Below are 11,775 nucleotides of genomic sequence, written 5' to 3'. Positions count from 1 at the left end.
GGCCAAAATCGGTCTATAGCCTGATGCAGCTCCCATATAAGTTTTGCAAATAGAGTTCTGTTGTGACTTTCAACAACTGTGCCAAGAGCGGTAAAAATCGGTCTATAACCTGATATAGATCCCATATAAACAGATATCTCGATTTGACTTCTTGAGCCACTGGAAGCCGCAATTTTGTCCGATTTGACTTTAGTTTTGCATTTGGTGTTCCGTTACGATTTTTAACAACTGTGCAAAAGACGGTCATAATCGGTCTATAACTTGATATAGATCCCATATAAACCGATCTCCCGAGCCACTGGAAGTTGAAATTTTGTCCGATTTGGCTTTAATTTTGCATGTGGTGTTCCGTTATTAGTTTCAACAACTGTGCAAAGGACGGTCTCCCGATTTTAACAAGCCGCAATTTTTGTCCGATTTGACTGAAATTTTCCATGTGGTGTTCGGTTATGTCTTCCAACAACTATGCAACTTACGGTCCAAATTAGTCTTTAACCTCATATGGCTCCCATATAAACCGGTCTCTCGATCATCCTTGTTCGGTTACTAGAAGCTTTAATTTTTGCTGGTTTGACAGAAGTTTGTAGAATAAAATTATGCCCTTCAACTCAATTTTTTTTAGCAGTATCCATGTTGGTGGGTTTCCATGATTCGGTCCGGCCGAACTTTACACGCTTTTACTTGTTTGAGCTCATTTCGATTAAATATTTCCTTAAGTTCTATTTTCCTCAGATTTAGTTAATTTGAACTTAGTTTGAGGTACAACATTTCTGGATGTTATACTGACTTAAGACCCCAAAAACTTCGTTGTAACCAGGATTGAAGGAAAATATTCTGATGGTGCCCCGGGGTTTAAGGCGGATATACTATACTATTCACCACGTTTCCATTCAATATGATAAAAGTTTCGAAGATTTATATAAAAGTTCTTTCGATCGAACATTATAGCGAAGGCTTAACATACCAAACTGAAATTTGCCTAAATTTAAAACTAGCATCCTCAGTGGCACGTCTTGTAGCCTTCATTGCTGTTTAGATTTCTAAACATGGGATATTAGTTGATGTGTGTCATGGAAATGTTTTAGCCTTGAGAACGAATAGATAAGATACTTTCCATTTTTTGTTTATTTTAAAGGATAGTTTTAAGGGCAGGCATAAATGTGATAAGAGTTTATATTTTTACCTAGCCAACGCATCGCACAGGGATAAGTGGAAGATAGTTTTTAATGTGCGTAGATAAGGAAATAGTTAGGGATTATCAGAAAACACAGCGGTCTGAATGGCAAGCATATGGCTTGCAGCTGGACAAATTTATTTAGTATCTGCATAGGATGTTTATCGTCTTTGTTTATGATCTTATTTTCCCAAAGTGATTATTTTTAGATTTGCCTGCCTTTCTTAGGATATTTAGTTTGTAGTTAGTTTTAAGTTTATATATAAGGATGAGATTTTGAAGAAATAAATGAGTATCAAAAAAGTACTCCGGGATTAAACTCGTTTTATTCATTTGGTCCTTCGAACCTTCGGTACGGTTAAGTGTGTTTAAAGTAAAAGTTGGTGATTCTTGCAAAGTAGTAAAGAATAAACAAAGATTTAATACACGTATCGAATCAGTGTAAGTGATTTAAAATTGAAAGAAAAATGTTCACAAGGAGTCAATCGGATTCTCTGTTGGAGAAATTGAAAAACCTTGAACATTTGTTGGCAGTAAAAGCAGTTGACCTCGATGTGGAGGAAATGTTACTGCCAGTTGTCAAGAAAAATAGAAAGTGGCTGCAGGAAATCATTGTAGGCTACAACAAGTTAAACAAGGATATCGGAAAGTCGTCCAGTGGGCATGAAGAAGAGGTCCAGGAGCTGCAAAGACGAGTAGAAGAAGCAATTAGCAAAATGGATAAAATTGTGCAAGGGTTTGAGCAGCAAGAAAAAGGAGCCTCAGCCAAAGTGGCAGCTAATCAGGACGCAGAGATAACGCAAGGCAGTGCGGAGAAAAAATTAATGGTAACGCAAGGTGCAGCTGCATTGGCACCTAGCGAACAAACGGCAAATGAGAGTAACACCCAGCCGAGAGATCAGGCAATTAGCAGAGAGCAAGAAAAGCCTGTGTCGAAGCTAAGAAGAAAATTTGAATTGAAGTATAGAACTATTACAAGAAAGCTGGAAGTAATAGAAAGCAGATTGCCAACTGCGAATAAAAGTTATTTAAATATGCAATGGCTGGCGTTGCAATCAGAGTATGGACAACTGGAATCAATAGTGGAAATAATTATTGATGATGATGACGAAGATGATTTAGACATGATTGAAGCTTGGGACTGTATCAGGGAAAGATACGTGGATGTCTGTGTGGAAATTGAAGAACGTGTGGAAACAATGCAAAATACAGGATCAACAAGTTTAATTAGATTGGAAGAGTTAAAAGTGCCCATATTCAGTGGGTATATCAACGATTGGAATTCCTTCAAAGAAATATTTACAAAGTTAGTAGAGGAGGACAGAAGGCTATCGGAAGTCGAAAAATTTTATCGACTTAAAAGTGTGGTGAAAGGTGATGCTGCTCGCTTAATACAACATCTTCAAGTGACAGGGGAGAACTACAGTGCGGCATGGAAGATACTGGAGCAGAGATACGATAACCGGCGGCTGTTATTCTGCACATTGTTTGACAAGATCATCGACCACGGCATAATAAATATTCAGTATAGCAACAGTATAAAGCAGCTATTGGATACGGCTACGGAATCATTACATGCATTGAAAGCTATGGGAATGAAGGTAGACGAGGCAGATCCATTCATTGCTCGGATCCTTATTAGAAAGCTAGATAAGGAAGGATTGCTGAAATATGAGCAATGGGTCCAGAAATCAAAAGAAGTCCAAAGGCTAGAGGATGTCCTGTCTTTTCTGGAGCAGCAATACTTGGCTTTGGAAGCGGTATACAGCAAAAAAGGAAACACGCATCAAAGAGCAAAAACAACACAGTCATACCAAACAACTCAACGATCGTGCGCATTTTGTCAAGCATCAGGACATGGGTTAAAAGAGTGCTACAAATTTTTGAAACTGCAACCAGCTGAAAAAGGTGCGTGGGCACAAAAAATGAAAATGTGCAAAATTTGTTTGAGTCACCCGTCGGAAAAGAAATGCTTCAAATTTAACACCAAGTGCGACAAGTGCGGCGGAAAACATATTACTATGCTTCACGTCGAAGGAAACAAAACGCAGGAAACTCAGAGATCAAACTCCAAAGCTCAATTAACTATGGAAGGCAATGCTGTCACTCTGTTGGCAACAGCACAAATACGAGTAAAGGCTGCAAGTGGTGAGCAAATTTTAATGAGAGCCTTAATCGATCAAGGTTCTCAACGCACTTCAATATCGGAAGAGGCAGCCCAAATACTGAGGTTACCCAGAAAGAAGTTAGTTACAGATTTAGTGGGTCTGGGTAACACGACAGTCGGCAGATCAAAAGCCATCATGCAAATTGAAATCAAACCACGGTTTGAGAGCGATGCGGTTCATGTTATAAATGCTATGGTGTTGTCAACATTATCTTCAGCGCAACCTGATAGAAATTTGAACGTCAGTGTGGAGAGCTGGCGAAATTACTGTTTGGCTGATCCGCTGTTCTATAAGTCCGATAGAATTGACTTATTAATTGGTGCAGATTTATATCATGAAATCATTCAAGAAGGGGTAGTCAAAATTGGCTCTTTGTCTGGACAAGAGACGTCACTTGGTCTCATAATCTGTGGTTGCGTTTGCGGACATGAATCTGGAAATGCCGTGATGGCGGTTACGAAAGAGCTGGAAAGATTTTGGGAGATGGAGGAAGTATGTGAAGATGACGACGTCAAGGAAGATCGATGCGAGCAGCTCTTTACAACAACAACAACAATAAATGAGGATAAGAGATTGGTGGTGAGATTGCCGTTTAAGGAGGATATCGAGTTGGGCGCATCAAGGAAAATGGCGTTAGCACGTTTTTTAAATCTTGAAAAAAGATTGGAAAAGGATGAAAAGTTACAGAAACAATATTGTGCTTTTATGAAGGAGTATTTGGAGATGGGGCATATGAAAAAGGTCTCAAGAAGAAATAGTGGAAAGTACTATTTACCACATCAAGCGGTGATAAGAGAAAGCCATCTTACAACAAAAGTTCGGGTGGTATTTGATGCTTCAGCCAAGACATCGAATGGTAAAAGCTTAAACGACGTACTTGAAATTGGTCCAAAACTACAACAAGATATATTTCAAATTCTATTGAAATGGCGATTATGGAGATTTGTCTTGGTAGCGGATGTGGAGAAAATGTATCGACAAGTGTTAGTAGCAGATAAAGATCAGTCATACCAATGCATATTGTGGCGCGAGAATAAACATATGCCAATTGAGGAGTTTGCGCTAACGACTGTTACCTACGGAACAGCATGTGCTCCATTTCTGGCAAAACGAGCTCTAATTGAAATTGGAAAAGAGTGCAGCGAACGGAATCCAAAGATTCAAGCCATCATAGAAAATGATTTTTACATGGATGATTTGATGACAGGTGCTGATTCAGTACAGGAATGCATTGGAATTCATCATGACATCAGCCAACAATTGGATAAGTTTGGTTTCAAGCTGCGTAAATGGATGTCTAATAAAAATGACATATTGGAGGCAATACCAAATGTTGGCGAAAATCAAGTCATTAGGATTGAGGAAGGCGAAACAATGAAAACGTTGGGTGTTCAATGGGATCCCCATACAGATAATTTTGCTTTCTATTTTCAGATCATTGAAGATAACAAGTTGACTAAGCGGAAGGCGCTTTCCACACTGGCCAAGATATATGATCCTTTGGGTTGGCTGGCTCCTGTAACCATTCTAGCCAAGCTATTCATTCAGCGACTATGGGTAATGGATATGGCATGGGACGACCAGTTAAGCTCTGAGATGATAAAGGAATGGGATGTCATCATGAGGAAATTGCCCGACTTAGCAGAAATCCGAATACCGCGTTGGTTGTCTACCTCATCACTAATGGAAATAGAACTGCATGGTTTTGCTGATGCTTCGGAAAAGGCGTACGCAGCTGTCATATACATCCGGGCCGCAAACAAAGTTACGTTGGTAGCAGCAAAATCTAAGGTAAACCCAGTGAAAAATAGGAAAACACTGCCAAAACTTGAATTGTGTGCAGCGCATCTGTTGGCTAAATTGATGCTTAATGTGGAAAAGTTAATAGTCCAAAAACAACAGAAATATTTATGGAGCGATTCAACTATTGCTCTAGCATGGATCGCAAAGGCTGAAAATATTAAAGACAAATTTGTTCGGGTTAGAGTAGAGGAAATTAAGAAGTCTGTTCCTGGTGCCGTATGGGGTCATGTGCGATCCAAGGAGAATCCAGCGGATGCTGCATCAAGAGGGATGAAGCCAGAGCTGCTAAAAGGAGATGAGTTATGGTGGAGTGGTCCACATTGGCTGCTGGAGAAAAACAATTGGCCCATATCGACGGTTCAACCCTTTGTTGGAGTTCTAAAGGAAAATAAACAGGAAGACGATGTCATCATGCAGTTAATTACGAGGATTTCTAGCTACAAAAAACTCATAAGAATTATAGCATATGTGCGAAGATTTATTGAACGTGCTCAGCGTAAACCAGGAAAAAATGAATTAACTGCGGAAGAAATAAACGAGGCAGAGCAATTAATAATTACGAGCGTGCAGGCAAACCAATTTTCGTTAGAGATTTCGTGTCTAAGGAATGGCAGCGAAGTACCGACGAGGAGCAAGATATGTGGACTAACACCGTTCATTGATGCAGCTGGAGTGTTGAGAGTTGGAGGCAGGCTGGAGAATTCTGGTTTAAGCTTCAACAGAAAGCATCCAATTCTATTGGGGAAAGGTTGTCTGGTGGATCGAATAATTGATGGCATCCATACAGAAACGCTACATGGAGGTGCGAAACTCATGGAAAATGAACTACGCAGCAGATATTGGGTGATTGGTGCCAAAAATGCCATCAAGAGAGCAGTTCGGTCATGCGTCAAATGTTTGCGTTATAGGCGAGAAACTGCGGCTCAATTAATGGGTAACCTACCAGAAAGCAGAGTTTGTGTGTCTCATCCATTTGATCACACAGGAATTGATTATGCAGGTCCTATTCAAATGAAGGTGTCTAAAGGAAGAGGACAGCGAGCTTACAAAGGATACATAGCTGTATTTGTTTGTATGGCAACCAAAGCATTACATTTGGAGGCAGTCAGCGATCTAACAACAGAAGCGTTTTTGGCTGCGCTACGGCGATTCTTCAGTAGAAGAGGAAAAAGTAGCCATATATATTCGGACAATGGCACTAATTTCGTGGGAGCGGCAAGACATCTGGATAAAGAGTTCGTCAAAGCGGTGCAGCAAAATTCAGACGTGGCTCATATATTAGCATCTGAGCGAATACAGTGGCACTTTATTCCGCCCGGAGCTCCTCACTTCGGAGGATTGTGGGAGGCTGCCGTGAAGTCTGTGAAGCACCATTTGAGACGGGTTGTTGGTGAAACGAAATTAACGTATGAGGAAATGGCAACGTTTTTGTCGCAGATAGAAGCTGTTCTCAACTCTCGTCCCTTGTGTCCACTCAGTGAGGATAACTGCGAGATTTTAACGCCAGGACATTTTGTAGTCGGAAGACCATTGCTAAGTATTCCAGAAAGAGGCGTGGAGAATAAACTGGGATCTTTAGACAGGTGGAAAATAATTCAAAGAATGCGGGATGATTTCTGGAAACAGTGGCGCAATGACTATCTGAGTAGTCTTCAGCAGAGAGTAAAATGGAAAACTCCAGTACCAAATATCAAGGTTGGACAGATGGTGATAGTGAAGGATGAAAATACTGCTCCTGGAAGGTGGCCTTTGGGAAGTATTGCGGAAGTACATAAAGGCAAAGATGGAAAGGTTCGAGTCGCTACAGTAAAGGTCGCTAAACAAAAGGGGTTGTTAAAACGGCCCATACACAAGTTATGCCCGCTGGAGATATTCGCTAATGGTGGTGAAAAGGAAGCCGACATTGAAGTGTCGCAGACATATATTTGCAAATTACCTCAAAGAAGAAAAATAAACGTAGCAATGATGTTATGGATGATCATGGCAATGATGGCAAGTGTTCAATCGATGTCAACCTCAATTACCGGCGGTGCGATAAAAGAATTGGGAAATGACACAATCATTTATATGGATAAAATTGGCAGAATCAACCGAGTAACATCGTCATGGAACCTTATGACATATTTCGATCTGCACGGGTATTTTGTCACGGTGAATCATCTGGATAAGGGTCTAGAAGCGTGTAAATCATTATGTGTTCGGCTGAGATCGTTCGAGCAGCAGTGCGACACGCAGATGGATATTATGACGAACAGACTGAACACTATAGATGAGAACCACTTGTTACTCTCACACAAAAAACGCCAACGAAATAAAAGGGCTCCTTTAGAGTTTGTTGGGTCTCTTTTCCACATTCTTTTCGGAGTAATGGATGCGGACGACAGAGAGAGTATGGAAGCAAATATGAAAAATGTACTTGAAAATCAGCACAACTTGAAATATTTGGCTGAGAAGCAAACGTCTGTGGTGGAAGCAACGCTTAATGTGCTGAAAAAGACCACGGATGAAATAAATGGACAGTTTAAAGAGCTGAATGAGAAGGTGCAAAACATAAGTCAGATGCTGAACACTGACTATTCCCTCTTCAAAAAGGCGATGGACTTCTTCGCGGTAGCCGATCAACTTAGCAGCTTGTTTACTGAAGTGGAACATATTCAAGCCAGGGTAATTGGCTTATTAATTGACATCAACCATGGAAAAGTAAATCCAAATTTAGTACGGCCAAACCAGTTGCAGGCAGAGGTGATGAAAATAAAGGATCAGCTACCTAAAGGACTAAGGTTGCCTGGTGAGAAGGACGATGTTTTGCAGGCAATATACAAGGTGATGACGGCGCATGGTCTGCTGGTGGAAGAAAAATTAGTGATTGACGTGCAGATTCCCTTGGTAGAAAAATCATCAGCAGAAATATTCCGCGTCGTACCACTGCCGATGGTGAGAAACGGAACCGCAATGGTAGCAGCTTTAAGACAGCAGTTCCTGGCCTACAACTATGAAATGGATGCTTATCATCTACTGTCGCAGTCATCGATGAACCAATGTCAGCTAACTGGTGAAGATGAATTTCTTTGCAGAGGCAACTGGGCCTGGGAAGACGCCAACGATCATTCATGTGAGCTAGCAGCGCTTAAGCCAACAAGTAAATATGGCTGCCAGTTTTTGAAGACTCAGAACAGGAATTTTTGGATTGAGCTGAAGACAAGAGGGTCATGGTTGTTTAAAACTAAAGATCAAGTTTCGGCCCATATTCTATGTGCTGAGCGCACTAAAGGAGTATTTGAATTACCAGGCCTAGGTATCATCACTCTCCAGCCTGGGTGTACTGCTAGGATTGGACGAACCGTATTAACTGCGTCACAAGAAGCAAAAACTGAGATGTCCTATAATTCCACATCATATATCTTGAGAGAGGTGAAGGACATAGCGATGGTGGACGAGCTAAACTACAATAAAATCGATCATTCGTCAACGATTCAAGGATTGGAGGAAGAAATTAAAATGATGAAGGCGAATCCGATCCACCTTAAGGAGCTATCATGGCATCACATCAGTGGTCATATTTCACTAATCTCTACCTCTATTTTAATAATATTATTTTTAAGTTATGTAATCTATAAGTATTTAACAAGAGAAAGTAACATAGTTGTTGTTCGTCCTCGGGATGTTTAGATTTTAACATATATATTTGAATTACAGTCCATTTTGCTGAATTTTTACAGTTTATAAGTAGAGCTATTTCATAATTATTTTTGGCCGCCCGCAGAATGTTTAGATTTCTAAACATGGGATATTAGTTGATGTGTGTCATGGAAATGTTTTAGCCTTGAGAACGAATAGATAAGATACTTTCCATTTTTTGTTTATTTTAAAGGATAGTTTTAAGGGCAGGCATAAATGTGATAAGAGTTTATATTTTTACCTAGCCAACGCATCGCACAGGGATAAGTGGAAGATAGTTTTTAATGTGCGTAGATAAGGAAATAGTTAGGGATTATCAGAAAACACAGCGGTCTGAATGGCAAGCATATGGCTTGCAGCTGGACAAATTTATTTAGTATCTGCATAGGATGTTTATCGTCTTTGTTTATGATCTTATTTTCCCAAAGTGATTATTTTTAGATTTGCCTGCCTTTCTTAGGATATTTAGTTTGTAGTTAGTTTTAAGTTTATATATAAGGATGAGATTTTGAAGAAATAAATGAGTATCAAAAAAGTACTCCGGGATTAAACTCGTTTTATTCATTGCTAAATGTATTCAAACAAATGGCCTTATCAAAATTTTATTCTTAAAGCGTTTTGACCTTTATTTCTGCTCTTCTTCGTCATAGATGCAATTTAAGCTGTATGTATTCATTCATTCCTCCAATGCAAGTGTGCATTGACGCCTTAGAATTTTGTTTGCTTCGGGGTTATTCAAAGTCAATACCATGGATTGATAACAAAGCACAGTAAAGAAAAAAAAAATTTAAATACAAGAACATTTCTTAAGATTTTATTGTCTTTTGTTCTGTGTAACGTGATTCAAGATCACACAGACAACTCCTCTTCGTTGGGAAAATGTATATATTTTTATTCTTAAACTTAATTACATTTCATAACCAGATTTATATTGGCTGGTTGTTGACTGACTTCCTTGGAAAGATACTGTGCCATTTAATAACATACGTACTCGTTGCCGTAGTAGGAATGGAAAACAACATTGCACGTGTTTTCATTGATAAGATATAGCTGGAAATTTATTCCTTACAATCTGAGATTTTATTTTCTTTTTTGTATGAGGAGCACTATAATATTGTAACAAATTTTTTATACCCACCATCGAAGGATGGGGGTGTATACATTTTGTCATTCCGTTTGCAACACATCGTAATATCTATTTCTGACCCTATAAAGTATAGATATTCTTGATCAGCGTAAACATCTAAGACGATCTAGCCATGTCCGTCCGTCTGTCTGTGGAAATCACGCTACAGTCTTTAAAAATAGAGTCATTGAGCTGAAATTTTGCACAGATTCGTTTTTTGTCCATAAGCTGGTTAAGTTCGAAGATGGGCTATATCGGACCGAAACCCATATAGACCGATACGCCGATTTAGGGTCTTCGGCCCATAAAAGCCACATTTATTATCCGATTTTGATGAAATTTGGGACAGTCTTTTGCGTTAGGCCCTTTGACATCCTTCTTCAATTTGGCCCAGATCGGTTCAAATTTGGATGTAGCTGCCATATAGACCGATCACTCGATTTAAGGTCTTGAACCTATAAAAGGCGCATTTATTGTCCGATTTTGCCAAAATTTGGCATCCTCGACATCCTTCTTCAATTTGGCACAGATCGGTCCAGATTTGGATATAGCTGCCATATAGACCGATCTCTCGATTTAAGGTTTTGGGCCCATTAAAGGCGCATTTATTGTCCGATGTCACCGAAATTAGGGACAGTGAGTTGTGTTAGGCTCTTTGACGTCCTTCTTCAAATTGGCTCAGATTGGTTCAGATTTGAATAAAGCTGCCATATAGACCGATCTCTCGATTTAATTATTTGGGTCCATAAAAGGCGCATTTATTGTCCGATTTTTGGGACAGTGAGTTGTGTTAGGCATAGATCGGTCCAGATTTGGATATAGCTGCCATATAGACCGATCTCTCGATTTAAGGTATTGGGGCCATAAAGGGCGTATTTATTGTCTGATTTCGCCGAAATTTGGGATAGTGAGTTGTGTTAGGCCAATCGACATCTTTCTTTAATTTGGCTTAGATCGGTCCAGGGTACTTGAACCCAAATTTTAATACCATATTCTTTTTTTGGTCTCCAATACCTTTCATTTGATACCTATATTTTCCCGATCGGTCCACTTTTAATTTTGGGTTGTGTTTTTGGCATAAGGGGTAGGGTCCGTCCCCCTTCCGATACCGAAAAATTATATAGCCTATATTTCCTTCCAGACCAACCTACACAATATGCGATAAATTCTATAAAATCGGTTCTGCCGTTTTTCAGACTATAAGGAACAAACAAACCGAGTCTCATATATCCGTGATTGGCTAATGTGCCCATTATAGGCGCTTTTGTGGGGGTGGGGTGACCCCTATATTTCGATATGAATTTTTTATGCCAGATGGTGCCAGAGGATGGTCCAAATCGGATCATATTTCGATATAGCTGCTACGGGGCATAAGGTATGCATTTTTCACCGGATTTGGACGAAAGATGGTTTACATATATACCCGAGGTGGTGAGTATTCAAAGTTCGGCCAGGCCGAACTTAACGCCTTTTTACTTGTTATTATTGGTTATTTAAAAATTTTTTTTGAATTATATTGGGTTGCCCAAAAAGTAATTGCGGATTTTTCATTTGAGCCGTTGACAAATTTTTTTACAGCTTGTGACTCTGTAATTGCATTCTTTCTTCTGTCAGTTATCAGCTTTTACTTTTAGCTTGCTTTAGAAAAAAAGTGTAAAAAAGTATATTTGATTAAAGTTCATTCTAAGTTTTATTAAAAATGCATTTACTTTCTTTTAAAAAATCCGCAATTACTTTTTGGGCAACCCAATATTATAGACTTTTTCAAATACGGATAGACAGACTTTTTGAGCCTGTCTATCTGTCACTCCTTTTAAGAGTCTATC

This window comes from Stomoxys calcitrans, chromosome 4 (assembly GCF_963082655.1).
Source record: "Stomoxys calcitrans chromosome 4, idStoCalc2.1, whole genome shotgun sequence".
Taxonomy (NCBI): Eukaryota; Metazoa; Arthropoda; class Insecta; order Diptera; family Muscidae; genus Stomoxys; species Stomoxys calcitrans.
Note: the sequence above shows the minus strand (reverse complement) of the source record.